This window comes from Pistacia vera, unplaced genomic scaffold, assembly GCF_008641045.1.
Source record: "Pistacia vera cultivar Batoury unplaced genomic scaffold, PisVer_v2 Contig405, whole genome shotgun sequence".
NCBI classification, from domain to species: domain Eukaryota; kingdom Viridiplantae; phylum Streptophyta; class Magnoliopsida; order Sapindales; family Anacardiaceae; genus Pistacia; species Pistacia vera.
Window position 1 is genome coordinate 1,481,850 of NW_022196230.1, and position 26,007 is coordinate 1,507,856.

At 36.0% G+C, this 26,007-nt stretch overlaps 1 long non-coding RNA gene and 1 pseudogene across 1 annotated transcript; one reads left to right on the plus strand and one right to left on the minus strand.

The window, feature by feature from the left end:
• The first annotated feature begins 14 nt into the window (after nucleotides 1-14).
• On the plus strand, nucleotides 15-16,946 carry LOC116142132 (annotated as a pseudogene).
• Nucleotides 16,947-21,125: 4,179 nt separating this feature from the next.
• LOC116142096 lies at nucleotides 21,126-21,984 on the minus strand. The gene is made up of 3 exons (XR_004129955.1): nucleotides 21,781-21,984; nucleotides 21,361-21,679; nucleotides 21,126-21,278 (listed from the first exon to the last, which is right to left on the minus strand). It is a non-coding gene; the product is annotated as an uncharacterized LOC116142096 (long non-coding RNA).
• Between the last annotated feature and the right edge of the window lie 4,023 nt (nucleotides 21,985-26,007).

Here is a 26,007-nt window from a genome sequence, read left to right on the forward strand (position 1 = left end):
GTGGAGAAGCAAAAATGGAGGGGGTTAAGGAGGTTGCTGGAGGAAGTGGGGAAGTGATAATAGAGGAGGGTGAGGCGGGACGCGAAGGAAGTGTGGATGTGCAAATGGAGGAAGAGGGAGGAAGTGGGCAAGCGAAAACGGAGGAGTTAAAGGTCGATTTGTATAGGCCAATAGAGGAGGAAAAGAAAAAACTCTTATATGCCTATTACAATGAATCTGGAAGTGATGCCCATGTGAAGTGCAAGACCGAGGATTATCCCTGGGAGTGGTTTGAAAAGATGTTGACGATGGACAGGTGGTTTGACGACTCGGTGAGTTATTTTCCTTATTTTTCCTTATTTTTGCTTATGTTTTCCATGAGGTATTGTATACTTATCATGTTGTTTTTATTTGATGCAGCACATCGATGAGGTATTAGCACTCATGAGGCTAGGACAGAGCAGTAATGGTGATGTATTGTATCCCGATTGTGCCATCACTGATGTGGCCTTTGGCCAAACGCTAATAACGACATATGACACTTTAATGAAAAAGGCCATTGGTAGAGGTGCAGCAAGAGGAGGCAAGCGAAAAAGATTGGCCATAGATGACTTCGACGGCGTCCTTGATGATTTTCAGTTTGATGACAGGATCATGCAGTATGTACGGGGGCAAAGGCCCAAACATGGCCACAGTTGGGCAAAGGTTAAAAGAGTATACTGCATCATCAACATCAAGGATATACAATGGATAACCGTTGTCGCACTTCTAGAGGAGGATTTGCTAAAGATCCTTAACTACAACCCAAGTACTTGTCGAGAGAGGCAGTTAGAGATGGAGTTGGAGCCATTGTGCGTATTGTTCCCGCAACTGTTGAGCGACAGCGGGATGTTTCAGCACTTTGGTGACGAAGTACTGACAGAAAAGTGGCCACTCAAGTGCCTTCATGTCCCGACAAATGACTCAAGATAAATTTTATATAAAACTTACATAATACAATTGTTCTATAAGTTGATTCTAATACTAATGTCTTCCTGCTATTGTAATGCTAATTGTGGGGCATATGCACTGAAATTTATTGAGTTCAACATGACCAACACCCCGATGGCCGGCTTGAATGACGAAACAATGAGCAACTATCAGGAGCACTATGCTGTTGAGTGCTTCCATGGGCATATGGATCCCTTTTGACTAACCAGAACCCAATCCAAGTCATTATTGATGCTGTCATCAATAGGTATGGAAGTTGGAATTAGAATTTTGTAGTTTATGTGATGCTGTCTTACTGGGTTGTCTTGAATTGGATCAGTTGGTGTTATTAGGCGTCAAGTTGTTGATACTTGGGTTGTGGTGCTGATGCTGAAGGTGTGCCGAATAATTTTGGAGGATAGGGAAGTGGCTGAAGAGAATGATGAAGAGGGGGGATGGAGGCTGCCAACCTTGCTTTTTATATATATATATATATATATATATAGGAGATTTATTTGTTATAAATAATGTTGTTATTAAATGTGATTGACACATTTCAGATTAATATAAAAGCAATTCAGTATTTCTCTCCTTTTTTTGAGTTTGAGTTTGAGTTTATTTAGTATTCTTGTTACATGGCATTGATGTGTTGATGCAATTAGGTTGTCAAATTCAAGAGAAAATATGGAATTAATATGTGTTGGTGATTTTGGTTTGTCAAAATTCAGGAGAAAAGCTGGAAAAAACATGTATTGCCCATGATCACTTAAGCGACCACGTATATCGCTTAAGCGACAAAGGGCTTTCCATAAATGATCGCTTAAGCGAGATAATAAATCGCTTAAGCGATCGTGGATCTGGACAGATGTTTATACTGTCATGGACTTGAGCGACCAACGATAAAAGAGAAGAATTGCTTAAGCGATAACATAAATCGCTTAAGAGATCGTGCACCTAGGTAGATCTTGATTCTGCCTCGGACTTGATCAATTAAGCAACCAAGGGTAAAAGCGAAGAATCGTTTAAGTGAGACTATAAATCGCTTAAGTGATCGTGCATCTGGGCGGATCTTGATTCTGCCTCGGACTTGATCGCTTAAGCGATCCAGAATCGTTAAGCGACCAAAGGTAAAAGCGAAGAATCGCTTAAGCGAGACCATAAATCGCTTACGCGATCGTGCATCTGGGCGGATCTTGATTCTGCCTCGGACTTGATCGCTTAAGCGATCCAGAATCGTTAAGCGACCAAAGGTAAAAGCGAAGAATCGCTTAAGCGAGACCATAAATCGCTTACGCGATCGTGCATCTGGGTAGATCTTGATTCTGCCTAAGACTTGATCACTTAAACGATTTTGTCTCACTTAAGCAACCAAAAGTGAAAGCGAAGCACGCTTAAGCGATACTTTAAATCGCTTAAGCGATCGTGCATCTGGGCAAATCTTGATTCTGCCTCAGACTTAATCGCTTAAGCGACCAAGGGTAAAAGCGAAGAATTGATTAAGCGAGAAAATAAATCGCTTAAGCAACCAAAGGCAAAAGTGAAGCATCGCTTAAGTGATCTTTGGTCTTGCTTGTACGTGATCGCTTAAGTGATGGTACCAAATCACTTAAGCAACTAAGGCTAAATACACAGGATCGCTTAAGTGAGAAATGAAATCTCTTAAGCGATCCAGTGTATTTGGATTATTTTTATTGCCTTTCACAAGATCGCTTAAGCGAAGAAAGCTTATCAACACTGGATCGCTTAAGCGATGACAAGATCACTTAAGCGATTCCTTTTATTTTTTTTTGGAATAGGTTGTCCCATATTGCGTGACGTTAATGTGAACTTTAGTTGTTCACAACATCACATGATTATTAACGTTAATGTTATGCGACATCGGTTAGTAACACTTATTAAGGCCAATTAAGAAGGATTATTTGCAACCTAATTCCATCAACACATATAAAGGTTACAACCGTATGATATATGGATGAATGTCATAGCATACTAGTGTGACACATTAGTAAAAACGTACCTGATTTCATAAATATGGATGATGTATTTGAGAATGATTAGATTGAAATAAGCTTCAATTTTGACTGTATGATTAGTTCAGTGGACTATGATCTATCTTGTGTCAATTGATTTGATTATTTATATCATTTAATTGATTTTTTTAAAAATTAAATTAGTTATTTTACGTCTATATTAAACATATATGGTATAGAATGTTTACATCTATATTAAACATATATGGTGTACGATTAATTCAGTGGACCATGATCTGTCTTGTGTCAATTGATTTGATTATTTATATCACTTAATCGATTTTCTTTAAATTAAATTAAATTAGTTCTCTACGGCTATATTAAACATATATGGTATAGAATGTTTACGTCTATATTAAACATATATGGTGTACGATTAGTTCACTAGACCATGACCATTATTATATTTTAATTAAATTAGTTCTTTTACGTCTATATTAAACATGGTACATAAACTTGGAAAAGAAATATTAAAGTAAATTACCCTTAATCGCTTAAGCGATATATGGTGTTGCTTTAGCAATCCCGTCTATTTAGCCTTGGTCGTTTAAATAATATATTGTTTCGCTTAAGAGATCTTGTCTATTTAGCCTTAGTCACTTAAGCAATAATAAATCGCTTACACAATCTTGTCAAAGGCAGAATAAAGGCCATCCGACTACAATGGATCGCTTAAGCGATCTTAGGTCTCTCTTAAGCGATCCAATATGTTCAAAGTTAGTCGCTTAACCGATCACGTACAAGTGAGGATCAGGATCACTTAAGCGATAATTCACTTTTACCCTTGGTCGCTTAAGCGATCAATGATCGCTTAAGCAATTATGTACAAGGCAAAATCAATATGTGCCCAGATGCATGATCGCTTATGCGATTTTATTTTCTTGCTTAAGCGATTTACGCTTTTACCCTTGGTCGCTTAACTAATACAAAATCGCTTAAGCGATCAAATCCGAGGCAAAATCAAGATCTGCCCAGATGCACGATCGGTTAAGCAATTATGGTCTCACTTAAGCGATTCTTCGCTTTTACCCTTGGTCGCTTAAGCGATCAAGTCTGAGGTAGAATCAAGATCTGCCCAGATGCATGATCGGTTAAGCGATTTATGGTCTCGCTTAAGTGATTCTTCGTTTTTACCCTTGGTCACTTAAGCGATCTATCGCTTAAGCGATCAAGTCCGAGGCAGAATCAAGATCTGCCCAGTTACACGATCGCTTAAGCAATTTACGATCTCGCTTAAGCGATTCTTCACTTTTACCCTTGGTCGCTTAAACGGTTCTAGATCGCTTAAGCGATTAAGTCCGAGGCAGAATAAGATCTGACCAAATGCACGATCGATTAAGCGATTTATGTTATCGCCTAAGCGATTCTTCGCTTTTACCCTTGGTCGCTTAAGCGATACAAAATTGCTTAAGTGATCAAGTCCATGTCAGTATAAACAATTATCCAAATGCACAATCGTTTAAGCGATTTATTTTCTCACTTAAGCGATCCTTTATGAAAAACCCTTTGTCGCTTAAGCGATATATGTAGTTGCTTATATATCGCTTAAGCGATAATGGACAATACATATTTTTTCTAGCTTTTCTCCTGAATTTTGACAAACTAAAATCACCAACACATATTAATTCCATATTTTCTCCTAAATTTGACAACTTAATTGCATCAACACATCAATGCCATGTAACAAGAATACTAAATATAAAGGATGATTTATTCAAGGTAACAATAAAATTTAAACATAAAAAATTGAAAACAACAACTCTTCAACGGTTGGCCTTGGCAACTCTCTCAACTTCATCCTTCTTCGACCTAATTTTTCGGATCTGCATGTGATTGTTTCTGGCAATTGCTTCTCTTGTGGCTAGCTTGCTTGCAAATTGAGCACTTATTCATCCTCCGGGGAACCTCAGAGGTTGATGGAATACGCTTTACTCTTTTTCTCCCTTTTTATGTCTTCTTGGATGGCGAATGGATGATAATGTCAGCCAACTGTAGCGGCACCACCCACTACTCTTCTGGAGGAACTAGATATATCATTTTTGAATAAGCCAGCATGAGTGATTTGCCATATAGAGAGGGGACCAAAGTTCCATGTAAATTCTTGAACTAAAATCCGACTTCTGTTGGTGTTTCAGTGCTGCTAGTGCATGAGGACAAGGTAACCGTTGAATGTCAAGCACTTTACAGCTGCAAGTTTTACTAAGAAGGTTAACTAGGGCATCCAGACCATAGCTGCGCATGGTGAACTCTTGAGCATTAAGAGGATAGGCAAACAGTGCATTTGACAGTTCCATACGTTCTCGCAATAATTTTTCAGCTCACGAAACAAGAGTTGTGGTAAAATTATCTAACTCCGTACGACGCTCATGGAACCACCGTGACAATGTCCTCTGGATTGCATCAAAAAGGGCAACTATTGTAAACTCTCTTTCTATTAACAACTTCAAATTTATGGACTCGGTTGTGTTCGTGGTCATGACATCAAACCTTCTTCCCGGAAAGTAAGCTCTACTTCATCGCTCAAAACCAACATTATACTCAAGATACTTAGCAATTCTATCATCCTTGATTCGAATTTGCCAGAAGTGCTCATTGAACTCATCAACTTGATAAGCTTTTGCTGCCATGTAGTATGTCTAAATGAGGCCAACACACTTAACCTTTTATTTTATTTTCTCACTAAGGTGCCTCATACAGAATCTGTGATGTGCTTGAGGCTAAATAATGGCAATCCTTTTCTTTATAGAGTTGTGCCTATTGGATATTATGCACAACTCGTCACTGTCAGGCACTATCGTACGTAATTGCTGAAAAAACCAAGTCCACGACTTGTCATTCTCAAAGTCAACCACACACCATGCAACAGGATATGTGTGATTCTCGTTGTCCTGTGAAATGGCCACCAACAATGTATCTCCATACTTTTTCGTCAAAAAGCAACCATCAACAGCCAACACCTTTCTCATGTTTACAAAACCCCTTATAGCAGAACCGTAATCAACAAAAAAATATTTAAATATCATATTCTTGTCCCACTTCAAAGCCGTCTTGCTACCTTGGTTTGTCAACTCAAGCATATAACAGTATGCCTCTAATATTGCGTACCCGTGCTCCGGCGTGCCCTTGACAAAATCTTGTGTATGTTGCCTCCCTTTCCAGCATTTCTAGTAACTAATAGCACATCCCAACTTTGTGCGCACAAGTCTCTGAATGTCTTTAGGAGATAGACTTTTCCCTTCAACGAACTGACTTTTGACAAATTGTCCAATAACATTAGCAGAGGCTTGTCGATGCTCACCTGAAATGTGTCCCAAACCACATGTGTGCTCACAGGTATAAGTGCTGAGAATAAATTTTTCCGACTCTGCCAACCTTCTACAATAAACCCGCCACTTGCACTTTCAGTCAGGACATGCAACCGTCACAGCCAATGAATTAGACTTTTTGGTGATGAACTCAAAATTACCTCTCACGGTAACAAGTTTTAGCTTCCTTACCACTTCCTGTTTGTTGTCAAATAAATACCCTATGCACAACTCTGATCCATCCATAAAAACATGAGTTGATTCACTACTACCTACAATTACCCCCTCTGAACCCGCATAAAGGACCATAGTGTTCTCTTCTTCATAAACTACACCTTCTGCATAATCTATATTTAAAGGAATCTCTACATCTGCAGGAACATGTACGGGGTCCTCCTCCTCAACATTTTCATTCTGTCGCACGTGACCAACCTCTTCTATAGTGTCCTCCTCACTACCCAAATCACCGCCTACTCTTGATTTTTCAACTAACAAATTAATGCCCTCGTAGTTCAAATTAAAACCAGCCAAATCTCCGCCAACTTCCTTGTCATCCCCTTCCTTTGAACCAACTTCCAATGGTTTATTTACAAAAGAAACCCTTAAAATCGGCCTCAAACCATTATTGGCCACATCAATCATATATAACTTCACACCTTCATTCGACTTTAATATAGCAGGAGGTACCTTATAATGTTTAGAAACTCTACTTAAAACACACTTTACAACTATATCACTACATGAGCAACTCAAATCATCTCTTCTAATTATTTCATCAATCAACTCATCAAAACTAACCTCTGTACTCATAGCAATTGGTATAACTTCTTTGCTCTTCCCAATCCACTTCCAGCAACTTTCTTCCTCCACCCACTCACCAAAATATGCAACACCCAAAACAACTTGTCTCATGTCTAATAATAGCCAAGTACCTATAATGCAAGAAAAAAAAAATTATTAACTGATATATTAAGGGTTGAAAGATTTTAAAAAGCATCTGCAGAGTTGCTTGAACGATCTGGTGTATCGCTTAAGCGATCTGGTATAAATAAGTCTAATTGCTTAAGCAATCTTATGTCATTTACTTGATCGCTTAAGCGAACTGCTACCATACACCAGACTTATAGCAGGTTGTTTAAGCGATCTTCTGTCATATACCTGATCGCTTAAGCGATCTAAGAACTGCTGTATTATACCAGACATACTAGATCGCTTAAGTGATACACCAGATCGCTTAAGCAATCCGTCATATCCAGAACACATTTTTAGTCATCTCCACCTACAATCGGTGCTACCACCCCCAGCTACCCACAATGCAAGAAAATATTCAACAAATTTCACTCCTTTCAGCTTCCATTACATTAAACACAACCCAACAACCTAAACAACTAAATCAAAATCATAACCCCTAATCCATCATTAAATCTTTGTAAATCAAAATATAAAATGGAAAGGAGAGATGTACATACATGGACAAAATGTTAGGAGGAGGAGGATCTGTGGCGAAGAAGATGTTAATGGCAGAGGAAGAGGATAGTGTTAATGGTAGGAAGAAGAAGATGTACAGGAAGAAAAAGATGTAAACAAAGAAGAAGATGTAGAAGAAGAAGAATAAGATGTAGACGAAGCTTAGAAGAAACAACAACCAGGGGAAGGATGCGTTAATGTGGCAGGAGGAAGAAGAAGAAGGTGTTTGGGTTTGTTTGCAAAAATTTCGGCCCTTTGGGAACATATATAATTTTTAAAAGATTACATAATACTTCATTAATCCTAATTAACCCATAATTATGTTTAATTAACCTTAATCAATAACAAGGCTATTTACTTAACACTTTCAAACTACATGGCCTTTTAATTAAATTTGAACTTCATATGGCCTTTTAATAAAATGGCCCAACTTTTTAGTGTGGTAATAGTAATACTAGAACTTATCTTCATCTTTTCAAATTTTGACTGAATAAGTTTTACTTTTTTTTTCTGATTACCGAATAAGTTTTACATTTTTCTTCTCTCCTTTCTTTTTTGGAATTTTTTGTGACAAAAATATTTGTTGATGTGAAATTGAGACTATTGGACAATTTATACTAATATATTGTTATTATAATTCCAATTAAAACGGTTTTTTCTTTAAATTTATTAGTATTAATGTAAATGTTGTGGATTAAATACCACCAAAAGACATGTCAAATTTTAATTACCTCTTTATTAATGCTTAGCCACAATAGGAAAACCAAAAGAAAATAAGATATAACTTTATTTTTTTTTTCTTTGAAAATGAAAAGAAAATAAGAATTTAATAATAATAATATACTCTCTCAGTTTCCAAATAAATATCATTTTAAACTTATTACTTTTTTCCAAAATAAATGTTGTTTGACCAAAAAGTTGAGCAACCCTCTCTCTTTCTCGTTTTATGGCCCCTGTCTCCTCTCTTCTGCTTTTTCTCTAGTCCCTTGTCTCCTCTCTCTCTCTCTCTCTCTCTCTCTCTCTGACCCCTTGTCTCCTCTCTCTCTTTCCCTTTCTCTTTCTCTGGCCCTTGTCTCCTCTCTCTCTCTTTCTCTTTCTCTTTCTCTAGCGCTTGTCTCCTCTCTCTCTCTTTCTCTTTCAAACGCCATTCAACTCTTCACATTTCTCTCTAGTTTCAGATTTGGGACACTGCTGGTCAAGAAAGGTTCAGAGCTATTACTTCTGCTTACTATACAAATTCAAAAATAGCCTGCCTTTGTTCATTTGTGATGTTTTTCTAGCTCACGTGTGTATTAACTGCCAAATCGATTTCTCAAAGCACATGTCTTCTACTATGACATTATTCAGCCATGGTGAGTAGTGAAAAAACAGAGATAGAAGAGTAATACACTTTTAACATTTTTAAATAGGCGAGAAAATCAAAAATTTTCATACCACACTTTGAGAGGGAAGAGTGAATAAGAGATGGAGTAGGAGAGAGAAAATTTGTTTACATTAAAAAAATTAATGTTGAGGTGAGTTGGTTCACTATTTTGATGCTTTTTAGAATAGTATTTTGAAAAAAGTAAAGTTAAGTTGAGTTGTGTTATCTTTACGATAAAGGTAATTATTAATGTTTTGAGTTGAATAAAGTAGAATTGGATTTTGAGAATATTGAAAAAAATGCATTTTTGGGTTTTTAGGATAGGATAGTGGAATAGGATAGGGTAAAAATAGTGAACCAAAGGGTCTATATTAAAAAGTGTGCAATTTGCTAAAATCTATATATCTATATAATCCTAAAACTCACCCTCTCTATTGATTGCCATTTGGACTCCACGTAGGATTCCATATAGGATCTTAGGAGCTCTATAATTATTACAAGTGTGTAATTAATGTGCTAGGATGTGATTGGTTGATGGTTAGTGGAAAAATTTAAAATATCTATATCACATTCTCATTAATATTAAACCCTTCACCTCCCAAATTTTAATCATAAAGAATTTTATTCAATTAATGACATGTCAATAAATTAGTGATTTATTTTATTGGGAATTCCAAAGGTTTAATCCCTTCACATTCAGCTCTTAGATACAAACACTTCATGAATATGTGAAATAAACACGTAAGATTTCAGTTGCAGCTCTAGAATTGCTATTTATTAGTATTAATAGCACATATTGGACATCCAAAGGTATAATTAAAAGATATATAGATTCATGTTAGTCCCTTTATATTCACCTAAATATTAATAACAATTAAATAGTGGCATCTCAAAGGTCTCAAGAAAACTTTGTTTCGCATTTACTTTTTTTTGTGAAAGGGTATACATGCTTGGATAGACGTGAATACTAATGGATTGATAACGTGTATTATTGATTTTTGTGAATGTGAAAAGATGCATTGTATCAATTGCAGTATTAATTACTTTGAATCCTCTATATATGTTGCCCTTTATGTAATAGTTGTTATGGCAAGGGGGGTTAATCGGAAGAAGACGTGTGTAATTCATATTCTTATTGTCATTGTTTTCTTTTGGTTTTTCCAGTTTATTATTAAACTTTTGATGTGATAATGTATTCATTTCTCTACCATCTTTAATTGGTTGGAATTTATTCACTGTTTTAATTGTTATAGTCCTGTTTGATTTCTCTCATCATTTTCGTCTTCATTTTCATCTGTTTCAAGAAAATCAAGCGATTATGACCTGCGAGGATTGGTATCATTCGATAATTTCAGGATGAAAAAGAGAGGATTTGTGCCAAAAAATGAATTCATCAAATATTGATATGTAGTTTTAATTGTAATTGTTATATCTCTTTTTGTTGATATTTTTTTATGTTACATACATAAACATAAAAAGAGGTTGTTGCTTAATATAACTAATTTTATTTGTTTAAGAAATATCAACTGATGTTTGATGTCAACCACGTAGCTTTAGTAAACCATTTGTAATATGCCAAACCTATTATTATTATCCTTAGGTGCGTTTGGTTCGGGGTGATATAATTAATCCTGTAATCTTTGTTTATTTTCAAGATTCCCTCATTTGTTGTCAAGTATAAAATTACGTAATCTTTTATTGCAAATAGTGTTTACTGTTGGTAATATGGGGGTAATCAAATTACTTCCCAAGGGTGTTAATATAACATTATCGAGGTAATATTAATTTGACCATATTTTGCTTTAATCTTTTATCATTTCTGACACATTTGCCCTCATATGTTACCAAATAATATTACCCAACCCCTACATTGAAATTTAGCTAAAACCCCTGCCACAAAAAAGTTTAAAAGTTAACAAAATGCCCCCAACCACCCAAGACCACCGTTGGCCGCTAGCTACCACTGTGCCGTCGACACAAGTCTCATATCGGCACAAGACTGGCAAGATCTTGCGATCGGGTCGTGATAAGGTACATTTCGCAGATGCCATGGCCAGAAACGACCAATCTAGCCGTTTCACGACCAAAGATGTGGCCATGAAATGCCATAGATTTGGCCGTGAAATGGTCGTCGTTTCACGACCAAAGATCCATGAAATGTCGTGCTTTTCACAACCAAAGATCTGGCCTTTCACACGGCCAGATCTATCTGATGTGCCTTATCGGCGCACGACCGAGCCAGATCCGGCTGATCGTGTCATTAGGTGGCTGGCAGTGGGGGCTGCTACCAGCGTTGGCTTGGCGTGAGTGGGGTGATTTTGCTATAAATTAAAGTTGTATATGGTTGGTTTTTTTAGTAATTTCAAATATAGGTGGGTTTAAAAATAATTAAAATAATAGAATAAAAATAATAATAAAATAATATTATTATTATTTAAAAGGAGGGCAATTTAGTATCTACATACCATTCCACTCATTTATCCTCCCAACAAACATATTATTATAACATACCCACCAATTTATTTCAACCTGACCAACCAACATTTATCTAAAGATTCCCTAGAATCTATCTTTCCAATAACACACATTCTCAGTAACTAAATTCCTTGAACCAAATGCACCCTAAAGGAAAAAAATATTGATATGTTTTTTTAATGTAATTGTTCTACCTCTTTTATTGATATTTTTTTATGTTACATACATATATCATGAAAGAGGTTGTTGTTGAATATATTACAATTTATTTGTTTAACAAATATCAACTGATGTTTGATGCCGAACCATGTAGCTTGTAAACTATTCATTTATCATCACACACATTTTGGTTTCCAATGAACAATCATAGTAAATTGACTATAACTTGCTCAATAAAATCTAATTGATGAGAGGATTGAATCTTTAGAAACTAGACAGATAGGGATTAATTTATTTTTTTGCTAAATTTGGATATGTAACCGCATTGCCAACCATTCCTTTTATCATCACACACATGTCAGTTTCCACTGTACAATCATAGTAAATTGACTATAACTTGCTCAAAAAACCCAATTGATGAGAGGTTTGAATCTTTAGAAACTAGACAGACAGGTTGTTAATTTTATATATTATATGCTTAATTTGGATAACTATAGCCTCATTGTCAAACCATTCCTTTTATCATCACACACATTCAGTTTTTACTGCACAATAGTAATAAATTACCTAACTTGCTCAATAAAAATCCAATTGGTGTGGTTTGAATCTTTCAAACTAGACAGACAGGGCTTTAATTTGATATATTACAACCTGAATTTTGATAACTGTAGACCCATTGCCGAAATTTATTTTATCATCACACACATTTTGGTTTCCCCCATTTCTCAGTTTCCACTGAACAGTCAAGTAAATTAGTCATAACTTGTTCAATAAAAAATCAATTGAAAAAGTTTAAATATTTGAAAACTAGATAGATATAGCTTTAATTTGATATATTATAGGCTGAATTTGGATAACTATAGACCTATTGCCGAACCATTCATTTTATCATCACACACATTTTGGTTTCCCTTATTTCTTGGTTTCCACTGAACAATCCGAGTAAATTGACCATAATTGTTCAATAAAACTCTAATTGACAACGGTTTGAATATTTAGAAACTAGACAATAGGCTTGAATTTGATTATTATACCTAAATTTGATAACTGTAGACCTATTTCTAGATAATTATTTTATCATCACACTATTTAGGTTTCCTCCGTTTCTCGTTTCCACTAAACAGTCAGTAGTAAATTGATCATAACTTGCTCAATAAAAATCCAATTGAAAAACGATTTGAATATTTGAAAACTGAATAGATAGAGATTTCATTTGATATATTATACTCTAAATTTTGATAATTGTAGACCCACTATTAACATTCATTTTATCATCACACACATTTCGGTTCTCCCCGTTTCTCTCCGTTTCCACTGACAATCAGTAATAAATTGGCTATAACTTTCTCAATAAAAATTTAATTAACAAACGGTTTGAATATTTGAAATAGATAAGAGGTTTAATTTTATATATTATACACTCAATTTGGATAACTGTAGGCCCACTGTCAAACCATTCATTTATCATCACACAATTTTGATTTCCCCCTTTCTCAGTTTTCACTGAATAGTTTTAGCAATTGCCATAACTTGCTCCATAAAAACCAATTGACGAATTGTTTCAATATTTGGAACTAGATAGATAGAGCTTTAATTTGATATATTATACTCTGAATTTGGATATCTATGACCCATTTCCGACCCATTTATTTTATCATTACACACATTTCGGTTTCCCTTGTTTCTCAGTTTCCACTGAATAGTCATTAGTAAATTAGCCATAGATTGCTCAATAAAAATTCAATTGACGGTTTGAATATTTAGAACTAGTAGACAGAGCTTTAATTGTATATGTTTACCTAATTTGGATAATTGTAGCCAAACAATTGGCTACAATTGGCCGCACCATTTCCCTATAATTGTAGCCATTGTTGAACAATCATGTTTAATCCTATAATTTTAAGCATTGCTTACAATTCTGTTTAATGTTAACAGCCAAGATAAAAGTCATTAGTTTGTACAATACAATTAGAATAGATTATTGTCGTACATTTCCCGTTACCAAATGTAATATTGTAATGCCTTTTTCAATTAATACTATATTAAAATTTTTTGTTTTTTTTTTTTTTTTGGTTCATGATAATTGATGCAATGAATTGCCGATCAATATTTTTTTTCGCAAATCTTGATTATTGCAAGAATCTCCAGATCAAACCATCAACTTCAAACCTTCTGGTACAGTGATAGCATATTATAGTAACTAAGTTTTCCATTCCATAACTTACTTTTTTCACCAATAACAAAGTCATTAATCTTAATAAATAATAATTATCATAAATGTTGAAAACATAACTTTTATTTATACAATATGATAAAATTAATATTAATTCTTTGTAATAATATTTCTTATATCAACAATAATTATATATTTTTCACTATATTTTTATTTATTGATTTCTTAATTATCATTTCATAAAAATGAACTCCAATTAGAAAATATATATTTAAAATACAAAAAAAAAAAATAATGTAAACAAATATATAAACATACCCGCGCAACGCACAACTTCCCATCTAATGACATATTTTGAAACGGAGTGAGTATTAACATTCCATGACACTAACATAGTAGTACGTGGGCTGGGATTAGCAGGCCCATAATAAGCCTAATCAGCCAATGCCTCGAAATTAATAAAAAATCGGTGTGATTGAGGCATGAGACATGAAAAATTCGAGCATTAACCAAGTGGAGAGTTGTATTACTTGAAGATAAACATTACTTTTTGGCTTGGAGACTGCTTATAAGTAATCCATTTGTGATAATTACCTATGGCCTATTGGTGACTCCAATAGCCAATCACAGCTGTAACTGCAAAGACCAGAGGGCGCCTGCTACAGGGAAATTCTTATATAGCCAGATTCGAAGGCTTCTTCGTTGGTTTCTTGAAGTCGATTTAAGCCTTTTGTTTGCCTCTCCCCCTAAAAGATTAATTCATTTTGTTCCTATGGTTTTTGTTTAATACGTTTCAGGATAGGGTTTCCAATACTACTGTTTTAGTCCTTTGACTAAACAACAAAACTACAGACACCGTTATTTTGCACCGAAAATGTGTACCGACCTACGTGTATGGTACTCACACCAATAGTCAGACGCTGATTTTTTTATAAATATTTTTCTATGAACTCTGTCCATCAATATGGACGGTCGTTACATCATAGGTGCTCCCGTCCGGGTCCATATGCCATGGACAGCGTCCCCATTTAAAGGACGCCCGTCATAAATAAAATAATAAAAAAAAAATTTATAACATTAGGGACGGCCATTCATCCGTTATGGACGGCCGTCCCTTTATTTTGGACGGGCGTCCCAAATAAGGGACGCCCGTCCTTAACCAAATATGAAATAAAAAATAAAAAAAACTTTGGGGATGGCCGTCCATAATTTTGGATGGTCGTCCCTTACTTTGGACTGGCATCCATTGGGAATGGACGACAGTCCCTTACGTTTGGACAGGCGTCCCGCCCTCCATACTTTAAAAAAAAAAAAAAAAAAATTCTAAACCTCTTCTTCTTCGCTCTTCTTCCTTCATTCCCATCTCCTCTTCTTTCTTCTTGTCCAGTGTTATTTAAGATTAATAATATCTACCAAAATACCATTAGAAACCGTGACTAAATCCCAAACACCCCAACACAGCGAAAACAAAACCAAAACCATTTCCTAAGCACACTTATTATATTTAACAACAAGAAAATGAAACCACACCCTCTGCAAACGCTTCAAGCAATCTTAACTTCAACGGTCTTCGCTTCACTAGGTTGATGATTACAACTCTTCTAAACACATCAACACAATCAAACACGTAAATGCCAAAGCAACGATCTTCCTTGTCATGGAGAACACCTTCATAACCTTAAAAAATACCTAGATTGATTACGCAATGAATCACCAATGGAAAGCAAAATTGCTGAAATATTGCACTGATTCAAAAGAGACATCAACACACAATGAAGTTCCTAGCTGGCATAAGTTCATTATAACTTGGAGAGTATGAACTATTATTCATAAACTGCCGAGTTAAAGACAATAAGCTAAAACCAAGTCCTCATCTTGTGAATGTAACCTCTATACCATGACCACTCACTTTTTTCCTTTGGAAGTGCCCCAAGGACGCCATTTCCGTGTCAACGCAAACTCTCAAATTTATGACCAACCTTTTCTTCTGGTAATCTTACAGCGAATAAAGGTTCTTCCATTGTAAATTCGTATGGTGCTATTAAGGAATTCAGGCAAAATGGAAGATCGACGAGACCAAACTTTCTTGTTCGAAAGAAGATCTTTCCGATTCTTCAGTCCCATCAGGAATGCATAACATGATGCTTTGGCAATGGCGGCAACGCCGGCGGACGTGAGGAGTACCCCAACTCTACGTCTTCATAATCGACATGCCTGGGTTGAAGTCGGGGAACATCAAGGTGCAGGTGGAGGACGACCATGTGCTGCTATACGCGGAGGAGAGCGGGATGAAGAGAAAGAAGGAGCTAAATATGTGAGGATGGAAAGGAGAGTCGGCAAGTTTATGAGGAAGTTCGTGCTGCCTGAGAATGCGAATACTGATGCCATTTCGGCAATTTGTCAGGATGGAGTTTTGACTGTTACTGTGGAGAAGTTGCCGCCTCCCGAGCCGAAGAAGCCACTTAAAACTTATATTAAAACTTATAATTTCATATATATTATGTTACATTTTTACTGTTTTCCATAATTTTCTGGATTTTTTATGCCACTTAATCTGAAGCACTCTTTTTGGATTTTGGATCCATTTTAACTACATCTGTTCCTAGCATGCAGTGTTGTAATGTTCTTGTCTGACATGTCTGGACGGGAGCCTTTATACAAGAAGTATGTGAGATTGGCATCCCTCAGACCTTCCACTTATTTTAACTGTATTATTTACCATTGATAATTTGTGTTTTGTTGTTTCTCTTCTTCTACTGCTCTCGTCATCTTTTTTCCAGAGCATTTGTATTTTTCAGTTCACCTATTCCAAAAGAGTTGGTTAATCACATCAAGATGGATTCAAGTGTGTTGCCTCGCATAGCTGCTTTGAGAGAGGTTCAGATTTTCATTTTGCTTTGTTTGAATTATTTTACATGTAGTTGTCTGATGAATTTTTCTTTGCAGAGTTTTATTGTGTTGATGTTTTAGAAAAGTTGTAATCATCAACCTTTAAGCCGAAGACCGTTGAAGTTAAGATTGCTTGAAGCGTTTGCAGAGGGTGTGGTTTCATTTTTCTTGTCTGTTAAATATAATAAGTGTGCTTAGGAAATGGTTTTAGTTTTGTTTCTTGCTGTGTTTGGGATCTGTTTTGGGATTTAGTGACGGTTTTTAATGGTTTTGTGGTAGATATTATTAATCTTAGAATAACACTGAACAGGAAGAAGAGAGGAGATGGGGAATGAAGAGGAAGAAGAAGAAGAGGGAAGAAGAGGTTTAGATTTTTTTTTTTTTTTTTAAAGTATGGATGCCCGTCCAAACGTAAGGAACTGGCGTCCATTCCCAATGGATAGTCGTCCCCAAAGTTTTTTCTTTTTTTATTTTCATATTTTGATTAAGGACAGGCGTCTCCTATTTGTGGACGTCTGACCAAAATAAAAGGACGGCCGTCCATAACGGATAAACGAATGTCCCTAATGTTTATAAATTTTTTTTTATTATATTTAATTATAGACGGGTGTCCTTTAAATGGGAACGCTAATCCATGGCATATGGACCCCCGTCCATATAATATGGACGGGAGTCCATGTGAGTGAACGGCCATCCATATTTGATGGACGGCCATTCACTAGAAAAGTATTTATAAAAAAATCAGGCGTCTGACTGTTGGTGTGAGTCACGCGTACACGTAGGCCAGTACACATTTTCGGTGTAAAATAATCGGTGTCCGTAGCTTTGTTGGTGACTAAATAAAATGTTAGTTAAATATTAAAATCATATTGAATGGACAAAAATGCCTCCTTTAAGAAAAAGAAAAATTACCTACACAGTCAACCCTAAATCAATTAAACACATTATACACTACAAATTCAAATTAAATAAACAAAATTATACAGTACAAATTCATCATATTTATATAATTTTCTGATGTGTAATTTATTTATTTATTTCAATTTGTAATGTATAATATATTTTTGTTTTTGGTGTGTGTATGTGCGTATATATATATAATTTTATTACACATTTTATAAAATAAATTCTTATACCAATGTTCAATAAAATTTTAGTAACTTTAAAATATTGGTATAAGAATTTATTTTATAAAATGTGTAATAAAATTATATATACATAATTTTATTACACATTTTATAAAATAAATTCTTATACCAATGTTCAATAAAATTTTAGTAACTTTAAAATAGGGATACTTTGGTCCTTTCCATTTATAAATTTAATAGTCAACAAACATTTTATTTAGTCAAAGGGCTAAAATAGTAGTATTTGAAACCATTATCCTGAAAAAGTACACTGAAACCATAGGGACTAAAAAGAATTAACTCCTCCCTAAAACTAGAGTTGTGGCTTAATTTTTGTGTAATAACGAACTCTTATTCTAATTTGAATTTTAAAAGTTGACTTATAACTTTTCAAATGTCCTTATTGAAAAGCACCAGATCGAAGATCATTCTTAATACTTACTCATTTAAGAAACAAAGCGTTAAGCCGCGAAAATCCATTAATTGATGCTAGATTTCAAGCTATATTGCTCAACAATGGAAAAGTAAATCACTATACAACGAGTCAGAGCTTAGCAACAAGATCCACACAATAACTGTGTATATCCAGTTGCTCTCTAAGACTAAGTGGTTGAACAATGGCGCAATTAAGTGTGTATTTTCTGATTTTCTCCTCCTATTGATGGCGTTTGTGGTGGTGGAGGGAGCTGCCAAAAAGCATAAGAAAATGAAGTGCCAAGATAAGAAGTATTGTAGTTGTTATCACCAAAACCTTTACTGCCTAGATTCTTGCCCTATAACTTGCGTTGTGGATTGTGTCTCGTGTCAACCCGTTTCCACACTACCGCCCCCACCACCTTCACCACTAAAAGTGAGACGGCGTTCACCTCCTCCACCCCCTAAAATTTATCCTTCACCACCTCTCACCCCCTAAAACTTACCCTTCACCACCTCCTACCACTTACACTCCTCCTTTTCCATCCCCATTTCCTCCTTCTTCTCCGGCCATTCCAACTTCTCCTCCGACCACTCCCACTTCTCCTCCTGCCATTCCCACTCCTTCTCCTTCTCCTCCTGTTATTCCCATTCCTCCTCTTTCTCCGCCGGCCATTCCCACTCCTACTAATTGGTACTCTCCACCGCCACCCGCCTCAAGTGGGCCTTCATCAAATTCAGCAACAAAAACAGTTAATTGCGAGAACAATAACTATCCTCATTGCTACGGCGTGGAACTAATTTGTCCTATTGCCTGCCCTAAACAATGTGACGTTGATTGTGTCACATGTAGCCCCGTTTGCAGTAAGTTCTCCTTCTTCGTATTTCTAAAAGACATATGTTAAATAAAGAAGACTACTCATTCATGCATGCATTCACTCTTAATAATACATATTCATGTCTTTCAAGCTGCATATTCTCATTGATCAATTCAATTTTCATCTGTGTGAGCAGATTGCAACCGATTGGGAGCTGTGACCCCCGATTTATCAGTGGAGATGGAATCACCTTCTACTTCCATGGCAAAAGAGACCGAGATTTTTGCCTAGTCTCCGATTCTAGCCTACACATCAATGCACACTTCATTGGTCGCCGCAATGAGAACATGAAGAGTGACTTCACTTGGGTCCAATCTCTTTGACACTCACAAACTCTTCATTGGTGCTAAGGAACCGTCCATTTGGGACAATTCAATTGACCGCCTTTCACTCTCCTTCAATGGAGAATCCATTTTCCTCTTTGACGGTGAAGGCAACCAGTGGCAGTCCTCACTCCTCTGAATCTCCAACCGTAACCATCACAAGGTCACACATCACGAATGTTGTAGAGATCGAAGTGGGAAACTTGTTCATCAAGACCAAAGCTAAAATGGTTCCAATCACACAGAAAGATTCACAAGTACATAATCACGGCATAACTCAAGAGAATTGCTTCGCCCATCTCGACTTGAGCTTCAAGTTTTACGCCTTGAGTGGCGATGTTAATGGCGTTTTGGGCCAAAGTTATGCAAGTAATTACGTGAGCAGAGCTAAGATGGGCGGGGATATGCCCGTCTTGGGCGGTGAAAAGGAGTTTGCGTCGTCAAGTCTCTTTAGTACTAATTGTGCGGCTGCACGATTCGTTAGTGGGTATGGTTTGAGCAATTCTTCGCAAACTTACTTTGAGTACACGAAGCTGAATTGTGCCAGTGGAATCGACGGCGGTGGAGTTGTTTGCAAGAGATAAATCTATATTTGTTTTATTTAATTATACATATATGAGATTGTTCAACAACTATAGTCATCAAAATGGCAATAAGGTCAGATTCGAAGTGATTGAATATATCTGGCCATTACTTCAATTCATGTGAGGTTCTTCCCAAAGGAGAATTAATAAAATTATGATACGTTTCAAGGACACTGATTGATTTGCAGTCTTATTGTCTTGTGTGGTTTCAAAGACAAGGCTAGCTAGCTTTTTTCCTGAATTTATTGTCTTTTGCAGAGCTATTTATCCTCAACTAATGAACTAAAAAGAGCCCAATTTATTATTATTTTTAATTACATATTTATCCATAAATTAATATACTTAAAATGATCAAATCTTAACCTCCGTTTATGTTCATATTGGAGTGTTATTGAAGAAGAATAATTAAGTGACTGATATTTTTAAAATTATTTTCATTTTTTCAATTCTTAATCTAATAATCTAAAATTGTGTTTTAGGAATGAAAATGATAGTGATAGGTAGACCTGGCAAACGGATGGGTCGGGCAATACAAGCTAGGTAGCTACAAGTAACGAGTAAAACGAGTACGGATCCACGGGTAATTTTTTCACGGGTACGAAAATGCATGATTTGTACCTGCCCATGCGGGTACGGGTCGACCCATAGGTCACCCGCAAAAATGAAGCATTTTGCATTTATTTTTTATTTTCCCTACTTTTTGTTATTCAAATTTCAAACTTGAAATACATATTGTATTAATTTGAAAACTTGGTATAAAATTCCTTTACTAGGCTTTCAAAACTTGCTTAATTTGATTAAAATAATGGACAAACACAAACACAAACTTGAATAAATTTCACCAAACATCATTATCAACATTCAACATACCTATTAATAGATTACTTCAAAAACATCATTATCAACATTCAACATACATATTAATATATTCAACATTCAACACAATTTCATCATCAATTTCACCAAACATACATAGTAAACAAACTTCATAGTAAACAAAAATAGCGATAGAATTGTTCAACCGAATTGACAAATTCTATTGCACAATGACGGTGTTAGAAGACGCCCTTGATTCCCTAATCTCTGCTTGGGTTAACGGCATAAGAAGCTAATCATCATCAGTTTCGTCTTCTACAATTTAAACTATTTAAAGTATAAGTTAATTATCTTAATATATTAACAAACTAAAATGTTAAAATATGTGAAATATAAGTTAACATGTTACCTTTAACTTTAAATCCAGAAATCCATGTCCAAGTGCATATCAAAGACTGTGCATTCTTTGGTAGAAGTGAGCTTCGATATTTACTGAGCACTTTGCTGCCAACACTGAAACTGGACTCCGAGGTAAAAGTTGTTATTGGTATACTCATAATATCACAGGCCATTATGGAAATTATCGAGTATCGATCACAATTTTTATTCCAATGGTCTAGGATATCCATATTGCAAAATTTGATGCGATCAAACCTTGCCTCTCCCAAATAAGTATCCAATTCGAGCTTCTTAGTAGCACTAAAGTCACTCTTGAAGTGGTCAAATTCCTACACCATTTAAATATTGAAATTTAATAAGCAAAATTACAAAACAAACAAAACCTTATTAATCATAAGAATATAAAAATGTATAGGGAGTACTGACTTACACAAATATCATCTCCAAGGATATTAGGACTACTAGTTTGTACCGAAGGGCTGGCGGGAACTTCATTGCAATGTAGACCCTCATAAGCAACAAAAAGCTTATACAACTCCTGTTTGACTGACTCCAACTTTCTTGTTGCAACTGTTGGGTCATCAACTTTTTTTTAACAAAACTCAACAAACTCAAACTTGAAACGTGAGTCCAAAATTACTGCAATAGCTAACACAACACTATAAGAAACCCAATATTTGTCAAACTTTACTTTCATTTGACTTGCCATGGTACTAACAATTTCATCCTCATTTTCCATCTCTTCGTATAAACGCACTTGAACTCTCCACACATTTCTAAGGTACAAGTTTGCTTCGAGGTATTTGGAACCCGAAAAAAGAGTAGTGATTTTATAAAATGGTTGCAAGAACTTGTAAATCCTCACGCCTTTGTCCCATTCTTCATCTAAAAGACAATTTTTATAATTGGAATTCATCAATGACAAATGAACAAACACAAGACGGTATATTAACGCACTTTCAAGCATTAAATAAGTGGAATTTCATCTTGTGGGAACATCTATTTGCAATCCTTTTGAGCTTATCACACTAATTTGTGCAGCAAGTTCTCCAAACTTGATTCTTTTAGCCTTACTTCCTTTAACATATTTCACACTTTCTCAGATTTTATGTAAAGCCGCACTACTAACTTTTAGCCCTTCTTGGACTATGAGATTCAAGATATGTGCACAACATTGCACATGAAAAAAAGAACCACCACATAATAAAGCATTTTGCACACAAAGTTGACTCTTTAAAATGTCTTCCATCTTATCGTTATTACTTACATTGTCCAAAGTAAAAGAAAAGACTTTCTTTTCAATTCCCTGATCTTTTAAGAAACCATACACTGTTTCTCACAAAAGAACCCCTGAGTGTGGAGGAGGAATATGGCAAAAATTGAGAACTCTATTTTGTAACTCCCAATTCTCATCAACATAGTGAGCCTTAAAATATTGGTATAAGAATTTATTTATAAAATGTGTAATAAAATTATATATACATAATTTTATTACACATTTTATAAATAAATTCTTATACCAATGTTCAATAAAATTTTAGTAACTTTAAAATAGGGATACTTTGGTCCTTTCCATTTATAAATTTAATAGTCACAAAACATTTTATTTAGTCAAGGGCTAAAATAGTAGTATTTGAAACCATTATCCTGAAAAAGTACCCTGAAACCATAGGGACTAAAAGAATTAACTCCTCCCTAAAACTAGAGTTGTGGCTTAATTTTGTGTAATAACGAACTCTTATTCTAATTTGAATTTTAAAAGTGACTATAACTTTTCAAATGTCCTTATTGAAAAGCACCAGATCGAAGATCATTCTTAATACTTATTTAAGAAACAAGCATTAAGCCGCGAAAAACCATTAATTGATGCTAGATTTCAAGCTATATTGCTCACACTGGAAAGTAAATCACTAACAACGAGTCAGAGCTTAGCAACAAGATCCCACAATAACTGTGTATACCAGTTGCTCTCTAAGACTAAGTGGCTGAACTATGGCACAATTAAGTGTGTATTTTCTGATTTTCTCCTCCTATTGATGTTTGTGGTGGTGGAGGGAGCTGCCAAAGCATAGAAAATGAAGTGCCAAATAAGAAGTATTGTAGTTGTTATCACCAAAACCTTTACTGCCTAGATTCTTGCCCTATAACTTGCGTTGTGGATTGTGTCTCGTTCAACCCGTTTCACACCTACCGCCCCCACCACCTGCACCACTAAAAGTGAGACGGCGTTCACCTCCTCCACCCCCTAAAACTTATCCTTCACCCCCTCTCACCCAAAACTTACCCTTCACCACCTCCTACCACTTACACTCCTTTTCCATCCCCATTTCCTCCTTCTTCTCCGGCCATTCCAACCTTTCCTCCGACCACTCCCACTTCTCCTCCTGCCATTCCCACTCCTTCTCCTTCTCCTCCTGCTATTCCCATTCCTCCTCTTTCTCCGCCGGCCATCCCACTCCTACTAATTGGTACTCCCACCGCCACCCACCTCATGGGCCTTCATCAAATTCAGCAACAAAAACAGTTAATTGCGAGAACAATAACTATCCTCATTGCTACGGCGTGGAACTAATTTGTCCTATTGCCTGCCCTAACAATGTGACGTTGATTGTGTCACATGTAGCCCCGTTTGCAGTAAGTTCTCCTTCTTCGTATTTCTAAAGACATATGTTAAATAAAGAAGACTACTCATTCATGCATGCTTCACTCTTAATAATATATATTCATGTCTTTCAACTGCTATTCTCATTGATCATTCAATTTTCATCTGTGTGAGCAATTGCAACCGATTGGGAGCTGTGACCCCCGATTTATCAGTGAGATGGAATCACCTTCTACTTCCATGGCAAAAGAGACCGAGATTTTTGCCTAGTCCTCCGATTCTAGCCTACACATCAATGCACACTTCTTGGTCGCAATGAGAACATGAAGAAGACTTCACTTGGGCCCAATCTCTTTGACACTCACAAACTCTTCATTGTGGCTAAGGAACCGTCCATTTGGACAATTCAATTGACTGCCTTTCACTCTCCTTCAATGAGAATCCATTTTCCTCTTTGACGGTGAAGGCAACCAGTGGCAGTCCTCACTCCTCTGAATCTCCAACCGTAACCATCACAAGGGTCTCACATCACGAATGTTGTAGAGATCGAAGTGGGAAACTTGTTCATCAAGACCAAAGCTAAAATGGTTCCAATCACACAGAAAGATTCACAAGTACATAATCACGGCATACTCAAGAGAATTGCTTCGCCCATCTCGACTTGAGCTTCATTTTACGCCTTGAGTGGCGATGTTAATGGCGTTTTGGGCCAAAGTTATGCAAGTAATTACGTGAGCAGAGCTAAGATGGGCGGGGATATGCCCGTCTTGGGCGGTGAAAGAGTTTCGTCGTCAAGTCTCTTTAGTACTAATTGTGGGCTGCACGATTCGTTAGTGGTTATGGTTTGAGCAATTCTTCGCAACTTACTTTGAGTACACGAAGCTGAATTGTGCCAGTGGAATCGACGGCGGTGGAGTTGTTTGCAAGAGATAAATCTATATTTGTTTTATTTAATTATACATATATGAGATTGTTCAACAACTATAGTCATCAAATGGCAATAAGGTCAGATTCGAAGTGATTGATATATCTGGCCATTACTTCAATTCATGTGAGGTTCTTCCCAAAGAGAATTAATAAAATTTATGCTAAGTCGGGGGACATCAAGGTGCAGGTGGAGGACGACCATGTGCTGCTGATAAGCGGAGAGAGGAAGCGGGATGAAGAGAAAGAAGGAGCTAAATATGTGAGGATGGAAAGGAGAGTCGGCAAGTTTATGAGGAAGTTCGTGCTGCCTGAGAATGCGAATACTGATGCCATTTCGGCAATTTGTCAGGATGGAGTTTTGACTGTTACTGTGGAGAAGTTGCCGCCTCCCGAGCCGAAGAAGCCACTTAAAACTTATATTAAAACTTATAATTTCATATATATTATGTTACATTTTTACTGTTTTCCATAATTTTCTGGATTTTTTATGCCACTTAATCTGAAGCACTCTTTTTGGATTTTGGATCCATTTTAACTACATCTGTTCCTAGCATGCAGTGTTGTAATGTTCTTGTCTGACATGTCTGGACGGGAGCCTTTATACAAGAAGTATGTGAGATTGGCATCCCTCAGACCTTCCACTTATTTTAACTGTATTATTTACCATTGATAATTTGTGTTTTGTTGTTTCTCTTCTTCTACTGCTCTCGTCATCTTTTTTCCAGAGCATTTGTATTTTTCAGTTCACCTATTCCAAAAGAGTTGGTTAATCACATCAAGATGGATTCAAGTGTGTTGCCTCGCATAGCTGCTTTGAGAGAGGTTCAGATTTTCATTTTGCTTTGTTTGAATTATTTTACATGTAGTTGTCTGATGAATTTTTCTTTGCAGAGTTTTATTGTGTTGATGTTTTAGAAAAGTTGTAATCATCAACCTTTAAGCCGAAGACCGTTGAAGTTAAGATTGCTTGAAGCGTTTGCAGAGGGTGTGGTTTCATTTTTCTTGTCTGTTAAATATAATAAGTGTGCTTAGGAAATGGTTTTAGTTTTGTTTCTTGCTGTGTTTGGGATCTGTTTTGGGATTTAGTGACGGTTTTTAATGGTTTTGTGGTAGATATTATTAATCTTA